Raw genomic sequence first — 20,358 nt, forward strand, 5'->3', positions numbered from 1 at the left:
GCCACAGAAACAAATTCTTTCAATGCTAAGTCACCGGCACGGGCTCCTCTGGCCTCTCACTACACCGTAAGAAACTGGCTGGAACCTTGGCAGCAAAATTTTTTGTGACTTTTAATTTTTTACATAATTGCAAACTTCCAAATACTCTAAGAATGATACAAGGAACTGCCACATACATTTTACCCCAGATCCATAACCGCTAACATTTTCTTAGCATGGAAAATCTGACACATTTTAAATTTCTGACCTATGTGTTTTTTTCCTTCTGGAAATGACCTTACATTCTACTAAATCCTGTTAACTTCTCTCATTTTAATGATACTAAATCAATTCAATAACCACAAGGGGATTTGATGCTTTCCTAAAGATACACACTGAGCAAGAATTTACTAGCAAGGTTCCCATCAAACAGTTTTCCTCAGATATTCAGGGACTAACTCCTAAATTACTGAATTCAGAGAGGGAACAGACAGAAAAAAATTATGGATTAATCAGAGCAAATTTCAGTAACTACTAGACCAATTTACCCCCATATGTTGAGTTATTCTAAGTTATTTATTACTCTGGCCATTATTGCATATTTGATTCACTAATATACCTTTCTCTTGCTTAAAACAAAACAAAATTCCAAATACCATACAGTTTTCTTTAACTGCACTGAAATACATCTTTAAGAATTTTAGGGGTAGGATTTCATAATATCCCTATATCACTAGATATCCTCTGGTGTTATTTCAAGAACAGGGCTGGAATAAATTTTCTTATCCATTTTGTCTGATGAGAAAATATAAGAAAGTACATAGCAGTGGGAATGAGCCTACTCTAGCACAGTGTGCCACATGGCTCATTCACCATCCCAGTTCTCACTGTTAAGAGATTTAAAACCTCCCTCTCAGTAACTGCTAGCTGTCCTTCCTGCTTATTGTTCCCACAGAACAGCACAGACCAAATATAATCGTCACCCCACACCCACATTAACGCCCAGCTTCATGCCTCCTACTAATCCTGTGTCAGACAGTCTGCCTTTACCCTTCCAAGGAGGAGTCTGCATCTAGTTTGCCCCAACCCAAGTCTCCATCCTGTTTGGCTCGGTGAATACATAACATCCTGCCAATGGTTAGGCCTAGCCCAATTAGTCCCTTCAGAGAAGATTCTTTTTTTCCATCCATTCTAAACCGTCTTGCTGACCCAGGAACCTACCTCATTCTACATCCTCTGTATAACAGTAAAATTTGTTTTTCTTTTCAATCTCTAATGAGAATTCCAGAGACAGCCCATTAAGCCCCAGTTTCTTGTCAAAGGAACAATTCTAGTTCTCTGATAATCTGCAGAATACAAATTACTAACCCAGGCTGATCACAGGAAATGTTATTTCTCAGTTCTAACATTCAATTCCTCCCACTTAGATATTTTAGTTGGTGCTCTCCTGCTAGCAGGACAATCATTTCAGAGAACTCTTAATGCTGCAATTTGTATATAGTGGCAAAAACACCAAATAAGAGGAAGAGATAGTGTAATACAGTCATTAAAAAAATTCACTTGGGAGCCCAAGCTGAAGGAGAACAGTATCCTACATTGGGAGAGAGAAAGTGGGGAACTGACTGGAATGGGAGTCAGAGCCCAAAAAGGAAAAGCAGGGCATCCATTCAAGAGGGGAGGCAGTGATAACAGAGATGGGAGACTGGTAATATATAGAAGGATTGATCACTTAGCAAATATATTAAGGACAATGAAAGCCACGTTTCTCACAATAAGAGAAGGGGTTTAGAAAATAAGAAAATGAGAATGAGTCCTGTGGTATTAAGACTGGAATTGAATTTAATATTAGTTCTTCACTTTCAACATATTTAAAGATATAAATAAATACAGAGGTAAATGTGTAAGTATCCACTACGAAAATCTAGGAGCAACAACATTCTAACAGCAGTAAATACACTAAAGACCCATATCTTGTCTTCTGAATACTATTTTCCACTAAAAAGAACCAAAGTTCCTTGGAGAAATGACTGATTGATTCCAGGATTGGAGCAAGAAGGTACAAAATAAGCCTGGAACATCTTGTGCCAGAAAGCAAGAAAAATCTCAAGAGTATTTTGTCAAGGGATGTGTCAAAAAAGACACAGAAATCAACCTGAAGAGGCTCTCACTGGCCAAATCTGGAACAATGTGGCCATCAAAATACCTAACAGTAGTAACAGACTATAACAGACTGAATAAAACAGGAAATATGAGTCCATACAGATACAAATTTAATGAATAAGTAAACAGTGTCATGAAGATGGAATATTTACATAGTTATATATTACTTTCCTACAAAACATTAATTACAAAAGTGACAAGAGTAAGTAACTTTACAGTAATGAAGCCCAACAGACAACACCTCAATTAAAGTCGTCAAAGTGGTCATCATTAGTAATGGGTTAAACTGAAATTGTAGGACATGTGACATGGTACAATGAGAACATCACTTATGTGATACTCCTCCAAACGTAAGATAACCCCAATCAAGAAGAAATAACAGATAAAACCAAAACAAGAGACATTACACTAAATAAATGCCTTATAATCTCCAATAGTGCCAAGTTCACAAAAGTTAAGAAAAGAGTGAGGAACTGTTTCAGAAGGAAATACAGAGAATTATGGGGATAGATGCTATATGAGACATCATTGGGATAACTGGAAAATTTGAATGCAGTCTGAGGATTAGATAATAGCAATGTATCAAAATGTTCTTGTTTTCAGAAAACAAACACTAAAATATTTGGAAGTGATAGAGCCTCAGGTTAGCAACTGACATTCAAATGGTTCTGGGGGCTGGGGGGGGGGTGGTGGTGGTGGAACAACATTATCTGTAACTTTCTCATGAGGCAAAAAAACAAAGAAAACTTATTTAGGAGTCTGGCAAATCTAGTTTCAAAATCAGGTTCAGCCACTTCCAAACTAAACAGCTTTAGACAAGCTGGTTGATCTCTGTAAACCTCGTTTGCTCATTTAAAAGTGGGGACTGGGTGAAGAAATGGATGAAGAAAACATGGATGAAGAAAACATGAATAGACACTTCTCTAAAGAAGACATCCGGATGGCCAACAGGCACATGAAAAGATGCTCAACGTCGCTCCTCATCAGGGAAATACAAATCAAAACCACACTCAGATATCACCTCACGCCAGTCAGAGTGGCCAAAATGAACAAAGCAGGAGACTATCGATGCTGGAGAGGATGTGGAGAAACGGGAACCCTCTTGCACTGTTGGTGGGAATGCAAATTGGTGCAGCCACTCTGGAAAGCAGTGTGGAGGTTCCTGAAAAAATTAAAAATAGACCTACCCTATGACCCAGCAATACCACTGCTAGGAATTTACCCAAGGGATACAGGAGTACTGATGCATAGGGGCACTTGTACCCCAATGTTTATAGCAGCACTCTCAACAATAGCCAAATTATGGAAAGAGCCTAAATGTCCATCAACCAATGAATGGATAAAGAAATTGTGGTTTATATACACAATGGAGTACTACGTGGCAATGAGAAAGAATGAAATATGGCCCTTTGTAGCAACATGGATGGAACTGGAGAGTGTGATGCTAAGTGAAATAAGCCATACAGAGAAAGACAGATACCATATGTTTTCACTCTTATGTGGATCCTGAGAAGCTTAACAGATGGGGGAGGGGAAGGAAAAAAAAAAAAGAGGTTAGAGTGGAAGAGAGCCAAAGCATAAGAGACTCTTAAAAACTGAGAACAAACTGAGGGTTAATGGGAGGGGTGGGTGGGTGATGGGTATTGAGGAGGGCACCTTTTGGGATGAGCACCCAAATTGGTATGGAAACCAATTTGACAATAAACTTCATATATTGAAAAAATAAATAAAAATAAAATAAAATAAAAGTGGGGACTGGGATGCCTGAGTAGCTCAGTCAGTTAAGTGTCTGACTCTTGGTTTCAGCTTAGGTCATGATCTCGCTTCATGGGTTTGAGCCCACATCAGGCTCTGTGTTGACAGCACAGAGCCTGCTTGGGATTCCCTCTATCCCTCTCTCTCTGCCCCTCCCCCAATCATGCTGTCTCTCTCTCAAAAAATAAACTTTAAATAAATAAAATAGGGGGATCAATCTCTAATCTGTGGTGGGAATTAAGTGAGATATGTTTATAAAACACCTTTAGCACAATGCCTGGCACTAAGCATGTGCTCACTGACAATTATACTCTCTCTGAAGACAAAATCTGATAATGCTTGATTCCCCCTAAGATTCTTGGAAGAGAATCTGCATCTAGCATTTTGCAGACATTTGGTTGTCAACCACAATTACTATTTGTAAAACCTGCTGCTTGCAATTCTGTATCACAGATACTTGCTCTGTCACTGCTTTTGCATAGAGGGAAAACACAAACTTGGCCAAGCTCCTCTGTCTATGGTTCCCCATTGTCCACAAACACACAGTCTGGTTTGAGGTTGTACTTTAGGAGACCACACTGCCAGTGACTAATTCACCTCAGCCCACAAGGTACTGGTACTCAGAATCCTCTCATCCCCTTAGCAGAGCTGATTTGTCTAAGACAACGCATGCTTATCCGGCCTTCTGAGAGTAGAGTTCTCTTACCTCCAAAGTGAAGAGAAATTAGAGAACTGCAGAGCTGAAAGGCAAAGAGCAACAACTTCAAGACCTGGGAAGGGGCAGAGTAACAATCAGACGAGGACATTCCAGAGGCTTCAGACATCCCTCATACATTGTCCAGGTCAAGAAATGGGTTTGAACTGCTAGCTACTAAATGTTATTCTGTTTTGTTCCCACCTACACGTTAGCACACACATGTTCTGCCTTCTAGGAGATTGTCCATACACACTAAAACAGTGCTACTCAAAGTACAGCCCATGGACCAGTGATACTCTGCAAAGTATTAATGGCCTGTAATGAGATCAGTAGAAATGTTAAGGGTAAGAATTTTAAAAATGTTGTAGTAACTTGATGGAATAGTTTTGTCTACTAAATATAATTAAAAGCAGGACTTATGGGACACCTGGGTGGCTCAGTCAGTTAAGCATCCAACTCTTGGTTTCAGCTCAGGTCATGATCTCGTGGCTTCGTGGCTTCAAGCCCTACACAGGGCTCTGTGCTGACAGTGCAGAGCCTGCTTGGGATTCTCTCTCTCTCTCCCTCTCTCTCTCTCTGCCCACCCACCCCCCACCCTGCTCACATATTCTCTCTCTCAAACTTTTAAAAAATTGGACTTATATTTTATGTCTTTATTGTTGATTTTTTAATCTAGTAATTCAATCTTATTATGTTTTACAAAAACCTGGATTGTGACAGGTTGAGGGAAAAAAGAACTTCTTTTTCACCACAGACAGCTTAGAAAGTAATAACTGAGATTTTCATACCCTAAGTTTGAACACAGTAAACTAACATTTATTAAGCACTTACTACATGTCAGGTACTGTTTGCTTTACACACAATACTTTATTAAATGCTCACAGCAAGCCAAGTCCAATCTCTACCCTAATTTTCCAGATGAGAAAACTAAAGCGCTGAGTACAACTTGGTACAACTTGCTTTAGTACCGGAGTAAATAATATATTTCACTTCTGAACTTAAGTCCTTAACTACGAAGCCATAGAGTATTGAAAAAAATACAAAGTAGGAAAAGAAAATGGTCAACATACTCAGAAATGAAAGGAGAAAGAATTCTTGAATGCATGATGGACCAGGTGGCATTCGACAAACATGGGTATTTTGGCCTAGACGCAATTACATGTAAGAGAGAACGTAACCCACTTTACCTGCCCCAAGTAAATACAGTGGGTGGTCACAAGAACACATACACGTAACAGGGTTTCAATACTGGATGTGGGCCATTGTCAGAAACAAAAGCTGGCTGGCCACCTCTCTCAGGGGCTGTTCAGTCACTGATTTTGTACATGCTCTACTTTCTTCTCTCTGCCAGAGCTTCCTCTGCTTCAACCTGTGCATGACCAAAGATGACCCAATGCAAGTTCCCTGACCATCACCAGTTTAAAATTTCCCTTTGCATTTCTCAATGGTTCACATTTCTCTGATGAGCCACACAGGTCAGAGGTTAAAGACTGGCTACCTCATTAATTAGGCACCCCTTCTAGTCAATGGTGGCCAAATGACACAGAACCTGGGTGAATCCACTTACAGTAGCTAGGGGTAAGGAAATATAAAGTCCATTATTTTTTCTATATTACCTAATCTTTGAAAAGATGGTAATCGTCTATAAGGTCTGAAGAAAGATTTAGACATAAGGGATTGTTTTCATTTTGCAAGACTTGAGTAGGAAGATTTTTAAAAAGTTGTTAAAAAAAAAGAGGAATGGAACAGAAGGTAAAACAGAATTACAACAGAAAAAAATAAGATGTACAAAGAAGATTTTAAAATTTTATAAAAATGTTTATGTGGGGTAGGGGCGTGGGGACACACACAGAGGAGGGACAGAGAGAGAGGGAGACTGAATCTGAAGCAGGCTCCAGGCTCTGAGCTGTCAATGCAGAGCCTGATGCGGGGCTCGAACCCACAAACTGTGAGATCATGACCTAAGCCAAGGTCAAACGCTTAACCAACTGAGCCACCCAGGAGCCCCAGATGTAGAAAAAAGTCTAATATATGAAACACTGGTCAAAACCAAAACCAGTAGACAATTCAACAAAAGTAGCATTAGTAAGATATCAGACATCATAATTGAGACCCCAAAATAGTACTGGAAAGCAGAGAAAATATGCACGTATATATGTCCACCTTATGTACTGTATATTACTGGATTAATCCTGTTGCAGTATGATAGAGTACTATACCCAATAGAGAAAGCCTGGATTAGAAACGTTTGACACCTAGATCAATAGAACAATGTTAAGTTCTAGGCTCAGAGGGAAGCAGAAAAATAAAAAAAATAAAAAAATGAAAAAAGAAAGGGACTGGAGAAGGCTTCCACATTCCACAGACCAGAAACCTTCACAGGAGAAGCTTGTTATTATTGCTGGTGAAGGGGGGGGGGGGGGGAGAGACCTAAGAACTAGAAAGCACCCATGACCTTAATTTTTAAAAAGAGGAGGTAAGGGGGCTCTCAGGACAGATCATTTAACATGGAAATCAGTAAAAACTTTAGTAAGAGTAGTTTCTGTGGCTAAAATGCATAACAAATAAGTGAATATGGCAGCCTTTTCTAAACTTCTCAATAATGGGAAGGTACACACATCAGAAGGTAGCTACAAGGTTCTGGGCTGATTGTTTGAGTATCAGCAGTGTGGTACACGCAAAAAGGATATAACTCATGGAGAGTGAGCGAGCAGTTCCACAAAAGGGACGAAGCTGCCATGCTCAAGCAAATGTCCTGATGGCCCTTCCTATCACTTCTGTTGGGAGTGGAAGGCTGTGTGTATGTATGTGTGCTGGCCACAGAGATCTGAAATGTCTGTCACACTAAACATTTGACCCACAAGGGTATAACACCTGGGGGGTTTCAAGGTTTGCTACATGTTATCAATTATTTGGTAAGTATGAATTTGAACTGTGCTGTAGGACAGCTGTGCAGGCATGAGCTACTTGGCTCATCAGTAAACCCAAGCAGATCAGCTCAGTGTGGTTTTACAGTTTTTATTTAACCCAGGGTCTCAAATAATTCTCACAACTGGGGAAGGCAGGGTATTATCACCCACATACTACAGCTAAGAAATCAAAGAAAAAGATATACTACACTGGTATCTTGAAGGTTTCGGAACACATCTCCCACAAATTTCAAATTTTTGATGTTAATGATTATCTCACCAACTAGACTTTGAGAGTAGGGACTGCATATGCACTTCTCCCTACAGTGCTTAATGTAAAGCAATAAACATAGCAGATACTCAAGAAAAGTATCTTATGGATAAATGTAATTTATTTACTTATAACACTTCTTTTCAAGTTTCAGACACCCCAGCTTTAAGTGTTCTCTTTAGAAGGAAACAGTTCAAGTTTAAATCAGAAGCCTGAAGAACTTACCTCTACTTGGTCAATTTAATTCTGGGTCTGGAAGGTAAAATTTATCCCATTTTAATGTAAAGATTTTCAAAGTACAGATAAAACCAAGAAGCCTAGCTCCAGAAAACACTGATTTATATAAAGCAAGAACCACAAAGACAGCGTCTTTTAAGTAAGGTCTAACAGCATTCACATCAAATTCTTACAAAGCCAACTACTTATATATGACAAGTTCTGCAAAATCATTACCATTTCTATCGATAATGTGCATCTGTATTTTTCAAACTGACATGGTGAAATACCACAGATAAAATACCACCATAACCAACAGAAAACACATGGTTGTGTTAACTGCTTAAAACTATTTTTAAGTAAAAATCGGTTTTTAACCTTGTGCATGTAACAGTAGCAGGACAGAATTCACAGATTTGAAGCCATCTATAGGATTCCATACTAACTTTTCTACCTTGATGAAGTCAAGCTAAGTGTTTGCAGGAAACCATCACTACTGTGGAGAAACTACACTAATAACATTGAAACCTTTTCTGTTGCTGCACATTAATGTCACAAAGCTAGACTGAAGCTTGATTTATGGATCACTGTACTGTGTTAGGTTGTATGTGGCATTATTTTGGTTACAACTGCAACACAAAAGCAAAGACCTGCATTTAAGAGAATTCCAATGAAGGGACGCCTGGGTGGCTCAGTTGGTTGGGCGTCCAATGTTGGCTCAGGTCATGATCTCACAGTCCATGAGTTCGAGCCCTATGTCGGGCTTTGTGCTGACATTTCAGAGCCTGGTGCCTGCTTCGGAATCTGTGACTCCCTCTCTCTCTGCCCCTCCCCCACTTATGCTCTGTCTCTCAAAAAATGAACGTTAAAAAAAGTTTTTTTAATAAAATAAAATAAACAATCTGGACTTCAGTTTAGTTTAAAGAGAGAGAGAGAGAATTCCAATGAAATGGACTGCCAAAAACACACCACACCTCAGCACTCCCTATCCCATTTCTACTCACCATAGACTTAGCTCTTGAGCTCTTCATCAAGCGATACATTCAATATTACAAATGGGTACTGAACCTGAAGATGACTGGTGCTGAAACCTGTGGCAGGATTTGGGCTCCTTTAGCCCTTTTTGTAAGTTATGCTAAGACTCCACTTGGCAGATAAAATTAATGAGGGCTAACCATCTTAAAGCTTGGCAAAGACCTGAAGCAAACTTAGGAGAGAAATTTTACCCCAAGTTTACCCTCATGAATGGTGAGATCATGATCTGAACCCAAATCAAGAGCCAGACGCTTAACTAACTACACCACCAAGGCGCCCTGGAGCTGATGTACATTTATCCAAAATTTTATTGTTAGAACCATGTCAGTTCAGTTTCTTCCTAAATAAAAATCAAATCAAGTGCTCAGTATCTTGGATCAAATACTTGGTTTCCAAGATTAACTAGTGATGACAGTGGTATAGCATTATAAAAATAACCTCCTTTACATATAAAATGGCTTAGAGTAAATCTAAAGCAATTTTTAACCTTATTTTTATGCTAAAAATTTATATATCTAAATAGACATAAAGAATAAAGACAAGTATCAAAATATTTTATGGCTAATTTTCTGTCCACATTGATATTATAAATTCTTCTCCCCAGAAAAAAAAAAATCAAAATTTAATTCTGCTTTCTATCACACTGATCTGGTCCAATCTTCCTATTTGAATTATGTACAAGATTTTTGGACTAAATATAGAGAAGCAAATTATAGACTGTAAACACCCTATATGTCACATACACAGCATATCTGAGTTTTCTCCAAAGGCATATGAATAAATTATTCCACTAGGAATATTTACCAGTGTGCTGCCTTTCCTCATAATTTCAGTCTAGGTCTGAAATGCAGCTAACATATGAAAGCAAATACAAGTTTCCTAGAATACATCACATTTCTTTGACAACTAGAAGGTAGAATTCTACCACATTACTTATGGAGAAACTAACTGTCAACTCTTTTTTCATTATATTTGGTTTTTTTCCTCCCAACTTTATTACGGTCTAATTGATAAGTAAAAAATGTGCATATTAAGGCGTTACAAGATGATGGTTTGATGTATGTACACATTGTGAAATGACTGCCACAATGAAGCTAATTAATACACCACCTCACATAGTTACCACTTTTTGTATGTGGTAAGAACATTTAAGATCTAGTCTCTCAACAAATTCAAATATAAATACAGTATTAACTGTAGACACCATACTGTACAGTAGATCCCCAGAATTTATTCCTAACTGAAAGCCTGTACCCTTTGACCAATATCTCCTAATTCCTTCACTCCTCAACCACCTTCTGTGAGTTTGACTTTTTTATATTCTATATGTAAGTGAGATCACATAGTATTCGCATGTCTCTGTCTGGCTTATTTCACTTAGCATAATGTCCTTCAGATTCATCTATATTTTGACAAATGACAGGTTTCCTTCTTTTTTTTTTTGACTGAGTAAAATTCCTGTGGGGGAGGGTAGATATTTTCTTTATCTGTTCACCCATTGACAGACCCTTACATATTTCCTTATCTTAGCTATTGTGAATACTACTACAATGAACATGGGAATGCAGGTATCTCAGGCACTGATTTATGTCCTTTGGATACATACCCAGTAGTGAAAAAGCTGGACCATATGTAGTTCTTTTTTAAATCTTTTTTTTTTTTTTTTTTTTTTTTTTTGAGGCAGAGAGAGACAGAGCATGAACGGGGGAGGGGCAGAGAGAGAGGGAGACACAGAATCGGAAGCAGGCTCCAGGCTCTGAGCCATCAGCCCAGAGTCCAACGCGGGGCTTGAACTCACGGACCGCGAGATCGTGACCTGAGCCGAAGTCGGCCGCTTAACCGACTGAGACACCCAGGCGCCCCTTTTTTAAATCTTTTAAGGAACCTCCTGAGTATCTTCCATTATTTAACTGTAAAATTCACATTCCCACCAACACTGTACAAGGGTTCCTTTTCCTCCACATCTTCACTAACACTCATTTTATTCTGTCTTTTTGATAACAGCCAATCTGACAGGTAGGAGGTGATATCTCATTGTGATTTTGATTAGCACTGACCTGATGATTAGTGATACTGAGTACCTTTTCAAATACCTGTTGGCCATTTGTATGTTTTCTTTGGAAAAACGTTTGCCTGTTTTTAGTTTGGTTCTTTCTGCTACTGGGTTATAGGAGTTCCTTACACACTTTGGATATTACCACCTTATCAGAGATATGGTTTGCAAATATTTTTTTCCCATTTCATAGACTGCCCTTTTACTGATGGTTTCTTTTGCTATGCAGAACATTTTAGTTTAACATAGTCACACTTGTTTATTTTTGCTTTTGTTGCCTGTGCTCTTGGTGTCATATCCAAAAAAACCACTGCCAAGACCCATGTCTAGGAGCTTGTTCCCTATGTTTTCTTCTAGGAGTTGTAAAGTTTCAGGTCTTATAGTTAAGTCTATAATCTATTTTGAGTTAATTTTTGTGTATGGTGTGAAATTTGCATGTGGCTCTCCAATTTTACCAAAACCATTTACTGAAGAGACTATCCTTTCCTTATTGTATATTCTTGGCACACTTGCAAAGATTAGTTGACTGTATGTGCATGAGTTTATTTCTGAACACACTATTCCTTTCCTTTAGTCTACTGTGGCTGTTTGTATGCTGTTACGATACTGTTTTGATTATTACAGTTTTGTAATGTAGTTTGAAATCAGGAATTGTGATGTCTCCAGCTTTGTTCTTTCTCAAGACTGCTTTGGCTATTTGGGGGTCTTCTGTGATTCCACACAAATTTTAGATTTTTTTTAACGTGAAAAATGCCACTGGAACTTTGACAGGGATTGCACTCAATCTGTAGACCGTTTTGGGTAGTAGGAACACTTGAACAAGATTCTTTCAATTAATGAAAATAGGATATCTTTTCAGTTATGTGTCTTCAATGTCTTACGAGTTATGTTTTTTTAATGTTTACTCATTTTGAGAGAGAGAGAGAGAGAGAGAGAGAGAGAGAGAGAGAGAAGCAGAGAGAGGGGGAGAGAATCCCAAGCAGGCTCTGCACTCAGAAATGGTGAGATTATGGGGCACCTGGGTGGCTTGGTCGGTTAAGCGTCCGACTTCAGCTCAGGTCATGATCTCACGGTCTGTGAGTTCTAGCCCCGCATCAGGCTCTGTGCTGACAGCTCGGAGCCTGGAGCCTGTTTCGGATTCTGTGTTTCCCCCTCTCTCTGCCCCTCCCCTGTTCATGCTCTGTCTCTCTCTGTCTCAAAAATAAATAAACGTTAAAAAAAAAAAAAGAAAAAGAAATGGTGAGATGATGACTTGAGCAGAAATCAAGAGTAGAACACTTAACTTGCTGAGCCATCCAGGTGCCCCAGGAGTTTTCAGTTCCTTACGTGTTTATTTTAAATCTATGCAACAATTCTTCCACACCACCCTCTAGTTTCAAGACACTACAAATTTTCTGCTTGAATAAAAACCAAATATAGACATTAGCATTTTTATCAATGTTTTATTACTACTGTATCTAATTAGAAAGTTACATGTGTAAAGGTTTATAGTTTACTAAGTACCTTGCAGATTTATTTGATCCTTAAAATTCCCTGCAGGACAGGTTATCACCACCCTCATCAAGCAAAAGAGCAAATGGAGACTCAGAAAAATTGATGTCATTTGCCCAAGGTCACACAACAAATAAAAGGAGAGTTAGAACTCAATGAAAAAACTTTTGATGTTAAATCCCGAGCATTTGATCAAGGATATAATAAGACGCAATGAAATATTTCTACTAGAATTGTCAACTGAAAGGAAAATAATTCATAATCTTCCAGGATAACAAACAACTTGTGTTTTTCCTAATAGAGGGGAAACTTGCTTAATATGTCACTGAAAGACTGTTAGGACTGAATCACCCAAACACAGTAAATTTAGTTCTGACCTCTCCGGAATAGAAAGGCAGCAAAGGAACAAGTGGCCAGGAAAGGAAGTCATGAAAGCCATGGGCCATTTCATTTTCTTGAAATGAATACATTTTGTTTCATAGTACCCCTAAAATTCAGAAAGTTGTGCAGACTATCACAGGTTTATTTTAAGGACCTCTATGATGGGAAATTCCACAATCATCAGTCCACTCCCAATAATACTCATAATCATGAAGAACCGACTGTCCATATCCGCAATCACTTCCTCCTACCTTCTCACTTTTTCTATCTTATAATCTCACTTCCACATCTACCACTCTTAATGAGACCACTCTAAATCCAAATTCTTCACTAGGATGCGGGTGGTCTCAATGAAATTTATGAACCTGCTAAGAAATGTGTGCCAAACTATGAAGACATGTACCTTTGATGAGAATCCACAGTTCTCATCAAATTTTCAGAAGTATGTGACTACAAAAGAATAAACACTGTTAAAGTCACATATACACCGTCATTCAATTTGACAGTCATTACTCATTTTTCTCTCTCTACCTCACTTGATACCGCTTATTATCCAAATCTGAAATCCTAAAATACATCCTTTCTATAATCTATATCACAAGTGTCATCCAGTATCTGGTGGTCACTACTGCTATGACCTCTGTGATTTATTTCCTTTCATCTTCCTCCACTAAAAATCAAAGCACCCCTTTGTTCACTCCACTAAGTTAGTGGTTGTCAAAGTGTGATCTCCAAACCAGCAGCAGTAGCAGCATGACCCGGTAATCGGTCAGACATGCAAACCACTCCAGCCCCACACCATGCCCACTAAACCAGAAACTCTGGAGGGTGGGGCCCTGCAATATGTGTCTTAAAGGCCCTTCCAGGTGCATGTTCGAGACCTATAAGCTGAGCACAATAACCTTCAACTCTATTATTCTGTCTTTCAAATATTTAGTGAACAGTAGCTGTATACAAGAACCTCATCTTAATATGGCAGCTTCTCAAAACAGACTTTAGACCTTTCACACATTCCCAATTTCTGAACTGCTTATAGAAAATATGCAGTCCCTTCATTACCTCAAATTTAGTCCAAAATCAAAGTCATCGACACTCCCCTCCCCCAAATATAAACACGTAAAACACAAGATTTTCCTATTCTGTTCAGTGCATTTACATACATATTTATCTTTTCCTCTTTTTCTACATATGAATCTCAACAAGGATTCCCACATTCTTTTATCCCAACATAATTTAGAATTTACTCCTTGATCTCTATTCCCACATTACCATCCAGATCTGGGGCTTTACCGTATTTGCTGCACAGGTCTCACCAGTAACTTCCCCCAGAGTTAAGTGGCAGAGATGAGAAATAAACCCAGAGGCTATTTGACCCCAGAGTTCAAGCTCTCACTTATACGCTACACAGTTGACCCTTGAACAACAGGGGGGTTCAAAACACCAACCCCCCCACACAGTCAAATATCCATGCATAACTTCTGCCTCCTCAAAAACCTTACTAATAGCTTACTGTTGACCAGAAGACTTAACAATAGCATACAGTCTATTAACACATACTTTGTATACTATATATATATGTATATACTATATACTGTATTCTTAAAATGACTTAAACTAGAGAAAAGAAAATGCTATTAAGAAACTCATAAGTAAGAGAAAATACATTTACAGTACTGCACTATAAAAAACTGGCATGGGGCGCCTGGGTGGCTCAGTTGGTTAAGCGTCCGACTTCGGCTCAGGTCACGATCTCGCGGTCCATGAGTTCGAGCCCCGTGTTGGGCTCTGTGCTGACTGCTCAGAGCCTGGAGCCTGTTTCAGATTCTGTGTCTCCCTCTCTCTGACCCTCCCCTGTTCATGCTCTGTCTCTCTCTGTCTCAAAAATAAATAAATGTTAAAAAAAATTTTTTTTTAAATAAAAAACTGGCATGTAAGTGGACCCATGCAGTTCAAATCTGTGTTGCTCAAGGGTCAACTGTTATTATGGAGGAACTGAGAACCACAGATTTTTCATCACAAACAATGTAACAAGACCACTGTCTTTAAAAGAAAAAAGGCAACCTAGAATTCTACACTCAATGAAAATATCTTTAAAACAAAAACTAAAGACTTTTTCAGGGTGCCTGGGTGGCTCAGTCGGTTGGGCATCTGACTTTGAGTCAGGTTATGATCTTATGGTTTGTGGGTTTGAGCCCCACATCAGGTTCTGTGCTGTGCTGACAGCTCGGATCCTGGAGCCTGCTTCAGATTCTGTGTCTCCCTCTCTCTCTGCCCGTCACCTGCTCGCACATTCTCTCTCAAAAGTAAATAAACATTCAAAAAAAATTTTTAATAAAGACTTTTTCAAAGTTACAAAAACAGAAGAATTCATCACCAGTAAGAAATATTAAAGTACATCCTTTGGACAGAATGAAAGTGATACCATATGGAAATACGGATCTATATAAAAGAATGTCAAAAGTAGCAGTAAGTTATTACACTGATAAACATAAGATTTTTCTTAATTCTGTTTAAAAGACAACTATTGAAATAAAAATAGTAATAATGCAGTAAAAATTTTACAAAACATGCAAAAGTAAAATGTATGACAGCAGCACAAAGGTAGGGAAGGAAGAAAAGCACACTATTACAAGGTTTTTATACTGCATGTGAAGTAATCTAGTACATAACACGAACACAGATTATGAGAAGTTAAAAATGTGTATGACACACACTAAGGTAAGCACTAAAATAAAAGTAAATCAACAAAAAACATACAATAGTATCATTAAAAATGTTCAATTAATCCAAAAGAAAGCAGGAAAAAATAATAAATGGCATAAATAGGAAACATATATCAAAATAATATTTAATTCATATTAAATATGATAGATTTAAACCTAACATACTAATAATTACACTAAATGTAAATGGTCTAAACACCCCAAATTAAAAGATAGAGATTGTCTAAACAGATTGAAAGAGAGACATCCCCAACTATATACTTCCTACAAGAAATGCATTTAAATATAAAGACAGATAGAATAAAAGTAAAGAATGGAAAAAGACGTATCATGCTTACACTAAGCTACAGAAAGTAGCTAAATTAATCTCAAAGTAGACTTCAGAATAACTACATCTAGAATATACTCATTTCAAAATGATAAAGCGATCAATTCATAAATACAAAAAAATCCTACACATCTATGCATTTAACATAGCTTCAAAACCCACAAAGCAACCCATGATAGAACTATAAGAAAAACAACAGAAAAATCCACATTTATAGTCAGATATTTCAATAACCCTCTCAGTAACTGATAGAACAAGTAGGCCAAATATCAGCAAAGACACAGACTTGAACAACAATATCAATCAAATTGACCTAACTGACATTTAGAGAACACACCACACAACATCAGCAAATCTGAACAGAGGTGGATTCTTGGCAAATGTGGAGGACAAAATTGTAGTCAAACTCCAAGATTAAATATTTCTTTAAGACCTGTAACTCTTAATCACTACTTTTAACTATGGTAAAATACACATAACATTAAATTTACCATTTCAACCATTTTTAAGTAACACTTCAGTAGCATTATGTACATTCACACCCTTGTGCAACTATCCCCACCATCCATCTCCAGAACTTCCCCCATTCTCCCTTCCCTCCAGCGCCTGGCAACCACCATTCCACTTTTTCTGTCTTTATGAATTTGACCACTCTGGGTACTCTAAATAAATGGCATCATAGTTTATTGTCCTTTGGATGCTGGCTTATTTCTCTTAGCAATTATGGTTGCAATCTAGGGTTGTAGCAAAACTTTTTAAAATTCGTGTCCAAAGCAGTGAAAAACAATTCCTTGATAATGTTGTAAGAAATTAAAGCGCCAGTGAATTTAAGAGATACCAGTTAAGAAAAATTGTTTCCATCTCCCTTAACCATGATCAAGGCACAAAAGAATAAAAATAATATGTCACAATTTTAAACTACTGAAAAAGGATGTCTTGGTACTTTATAACGTACACAAAGAAAGGGGGAAAAAACCTACTTTTGTTTTTGAAAAATCCAAACAATTCCTTTTCCTCTAAGGTTGGTGCTCTTTTGTATTGTGCAGCAAAGGTCTATAAGGAAGGGCCTCTGGGAATGCAGACTGGGTCTCTGCTTTCTATTTTAAGGGTGGGGTCACACAAAAGACAAAAGCACTAACAATGTTAGGTGTTCACAAAATACTGAGTCATGGTAAATATCTTATAAATCAGAAGCGAAATAGCCTCCATTCAGTCACACAGAGCTCAAAGAGGAAATACATGAAACTTGACCTTTACAATATACTTTGAAAAGGTTCTCCTGGCTCCAGTTTTAAAAAACAAGCTTATTATGTACCTTTACATTCCCCTCCATTCTCTTTAAATCTCTGCCCTGAATACCTGCATTTATTTCCATCTAAAACTCAAAAAAGGTCCCAAAAAGTCTTTCAATGGAGACACTAAAGAGACAAATTACACCAGCTCTTTGAGATATCAAAAACATCACTCTGATATTAGGGTGAGGCTGGTTTTGTGAATTTTGATTTATGATGCAACTAGAGTCACCCAGAAAATTTTAATAAATAATAAGGACTTGAGGCACCAGTAGTGCCTCAAGTATCCAGGTGCCTGACAAGCATTTAAGCCAGAGCTGTGCTTTTCATAGGTTTGGAATATTAACACTAAAAAAGAAAAAATGTCCACTTAAAACAAAGTCAGGTATTTTCTATAACAACTATATTAAAAAAACTATATAAAAAAGTGTTTTAGGCAAGACATTCATTTTTGCTTTATGAAGACTATTCTACTTGGTATGCCCAAGAGTTAAGTGATTACCACTTCTAAATTTTTTTTTTTTAATGTTTATTTATTTTTGAGAGAGACAGAGACAGCTTGAGCAGGGGAGGGGCAGAGAGAGAGGGAGACACAGAATCCGAAGCTGTCAGCACAGAGCCTGACGCGGGGCTCGAACCCATGGACTGTGAGATCATGACCTGAGCTGAAGTCAGACACCCAACTGACTGAGCCACCCAGGCGCCCCAAGTGATTACCACTTCTAACATAAGACTATGTCAATGATGTTCCAATGCAAAATGTCCCATTGTCCAAAATTATCTGATTCACTTGCTATTTTTCTATATGCTATATAGTTTCATGAAACCTCTCGACAGCCAAAATATTAAGTATCTAGCACTACCACTATCTAAGTTTTTAAATTGCTACATAAGGTACAAGTGGCACCATCTCTGTGTGCCACCCACTGGAGATAAAACACAAAACTTCACTCATACCCAAAGAAAAATGAATTTATTGCTTTTGACCTTCCCTTCAATAAAGACAAATTATAGTCTGAGGGAAGCATACAAAGTTTTTTCTCTCCTCTTTTTTAAGCCCCTCCTCCTTCAGGGCCTTTTAAACTTTTTGAGAGAATTTTGTCTGTTTGTGGTATGTTATACAACCAGACTACTCGATAGAAGGACACCATAAGTCCATTCCCAAACAGCATATATCGTGGGACATGAAACTTTTTATCTTGGGTTGAAAAATGGTGGGGGGTTATAATAAAAAAGACTTTTGGTCACATTCAGGGGGATTTCTTTAAGGCACTAACGATGTAGAAAACATTTTAAGACATTTTACTAATTCTATAATTGCTCTATGGGAATAAAACCTCACATATAATGCAAGCCTCTTATTTGAGAAAAATTTTAGGAAGAAAAAGTTGTAATCAATATATCTTTAGAAAAGAGGCAGCTGAGTGGTTCAGTCAGTTCAGTGTCCAACTCCTGATTTCGACTCATGTCATGCATGATTCTCACAGTTTGTGAAACAGAGGCCCAAGTCAGGCAGAGCCTGCTTGGGATCTTCTCTCTCCCTCTCTCAGTCCCTTTCCCCCCATCAAAATAAATAAACTTTAAAATAAATTATATAAGGTTGTCAACTGTACCAACTCTACAGAACAATGAATAAACTTAAGAAACTGCAAAACTTAATCAGCAAATGAATGAACAGATAGTAAACAGAAAAATAGGATGTCTTAGGAGTACCCATAAATAAATAAGTGTTATTGCCACTTTGTTATAGATTGCTTTCTAGTCCCAACTTCAAGATTACTAACATAGCATAGTTACATTGGAAGAGAAAGGGAATTATGAAAGACAGATATAAAAGATGGAAAAAAAACCAAGCCAGTTTACCCCTACCACATCACTTAACTTGAAACTCACTAATTCAGCAGACATTTGGAATAAGCATCAGTGTTAGAAAAGCTCTAAGATTCCTTCCAAATATCCTATGATTACCATCTCCTAATATCACAATTAATGGGATTCAACACTTCTAGACTTCCTAAAAACAATGTTACAAAACACAATGTACACTGAGTAACTGAATGCACATAGAAGAAATGAACAATCTAATTTAGCTTTTGGCTACCATTAGAAGGTTAGGACCTGTGCTTAAAAACTTTTTCAAAGAGGCTTTTTGACATTATTTTTTGATTCAAGTATGGAAATTAACAGCTACTAGATCTTAAACCATATGAGTCAAAGAAAACACCATTGTCACTCTGTGCAAAACTGGCAAATTCAGTGATTTCTGAAGATGTTGAATATTTTCAAAGTTCTTCTTGACTTGTTCAGCCATAGATTAGAATGTTGAGAAGACAGCAGCAGATTTAAGCCTTAATTATCTTTACTCAGAAAACTGTTTGAACTTAAAATATTATCCATATGGGTGTTAATCTTCCAAACTGAGGTATGGGACATTTAATAATATTATGACTGTCTCCTCAAACCATCAATATAGTTTGCAAGACTTTCATAGGGCAGTGATAGAAATGCATAGGTTTCATTTAATTTAGTCCAATTAAATTAGCTAGCTTCCTCTGGTACAGAGCTCATTTTTCCAGAAACAGCTTTTTTCAACAGGGCACACCTACATACTTTTTAATTGTTTCACAGAAATGTAGTCCTCTTGTTCTCTCTTGCTTATATAGGTTAATAAATGTTATAATGTTTCTAAAGTCATTACCAAGTCTTTATACAACTTTCTTCTTGCTGTCTTTATTTCAAAGCTTTTGACAAAATCCTACTGTCTACTTCATAGTAAGTCCTATGGAAATCAAGAAAACACAAACAACGTCATGCTTTACTTGTATCATTGTTGAGTTCTAGAGTTTATTTGGCATTTCAACTAAAAACGGAACTCTATCAACTGTAGTATAGATACAAATACAATACTGGAACCAACTCACATGTGGTGTCTCCCTATGCTGTGAATAAGTAAACTGTCTGCCTATGAAGATCTATGCAAAGACATCTGTCCTTTAAATGTTTGATAGAAGTAGAAGCGCCTGGGTGTGGCTCAGGAGGTTAAGTGTCTGACTTGGGCCCAGGTCATG

The 20,358-nt window shown here is 37.7% G+C and overlaps 1 protein-coding gene across 2 annotated transcripts in view; it reads right to left on the reverse strand.

Annotated features, from left to right (window-relative positions):
• Nucleotides 1-20,358, reverse strand: part of ZFAND3 (zinc finger AN1-type containing 3) — a 317,767-nt gene that overhangs the window by 174,081 nt on the left and 123,328 nt on the right. The window lies entirely within an intron of this gene.

The sequence above is a fragment of the Panthera uncia genome (assembly GCF_023721935.1).
Source record: "Panthera uncia isolate 11264 chromosome B2 unlocalized genomic scaffold, Puncia_PCG_1.0 HiC_scaffold_24, whole genome shotgun sequence".
Classification (NCBI taxonomy): Eukaryota; Metazoa; Chordata; class Mammalia; order Carnivora; family Felidae; genus Panthera; species Panthera uncia.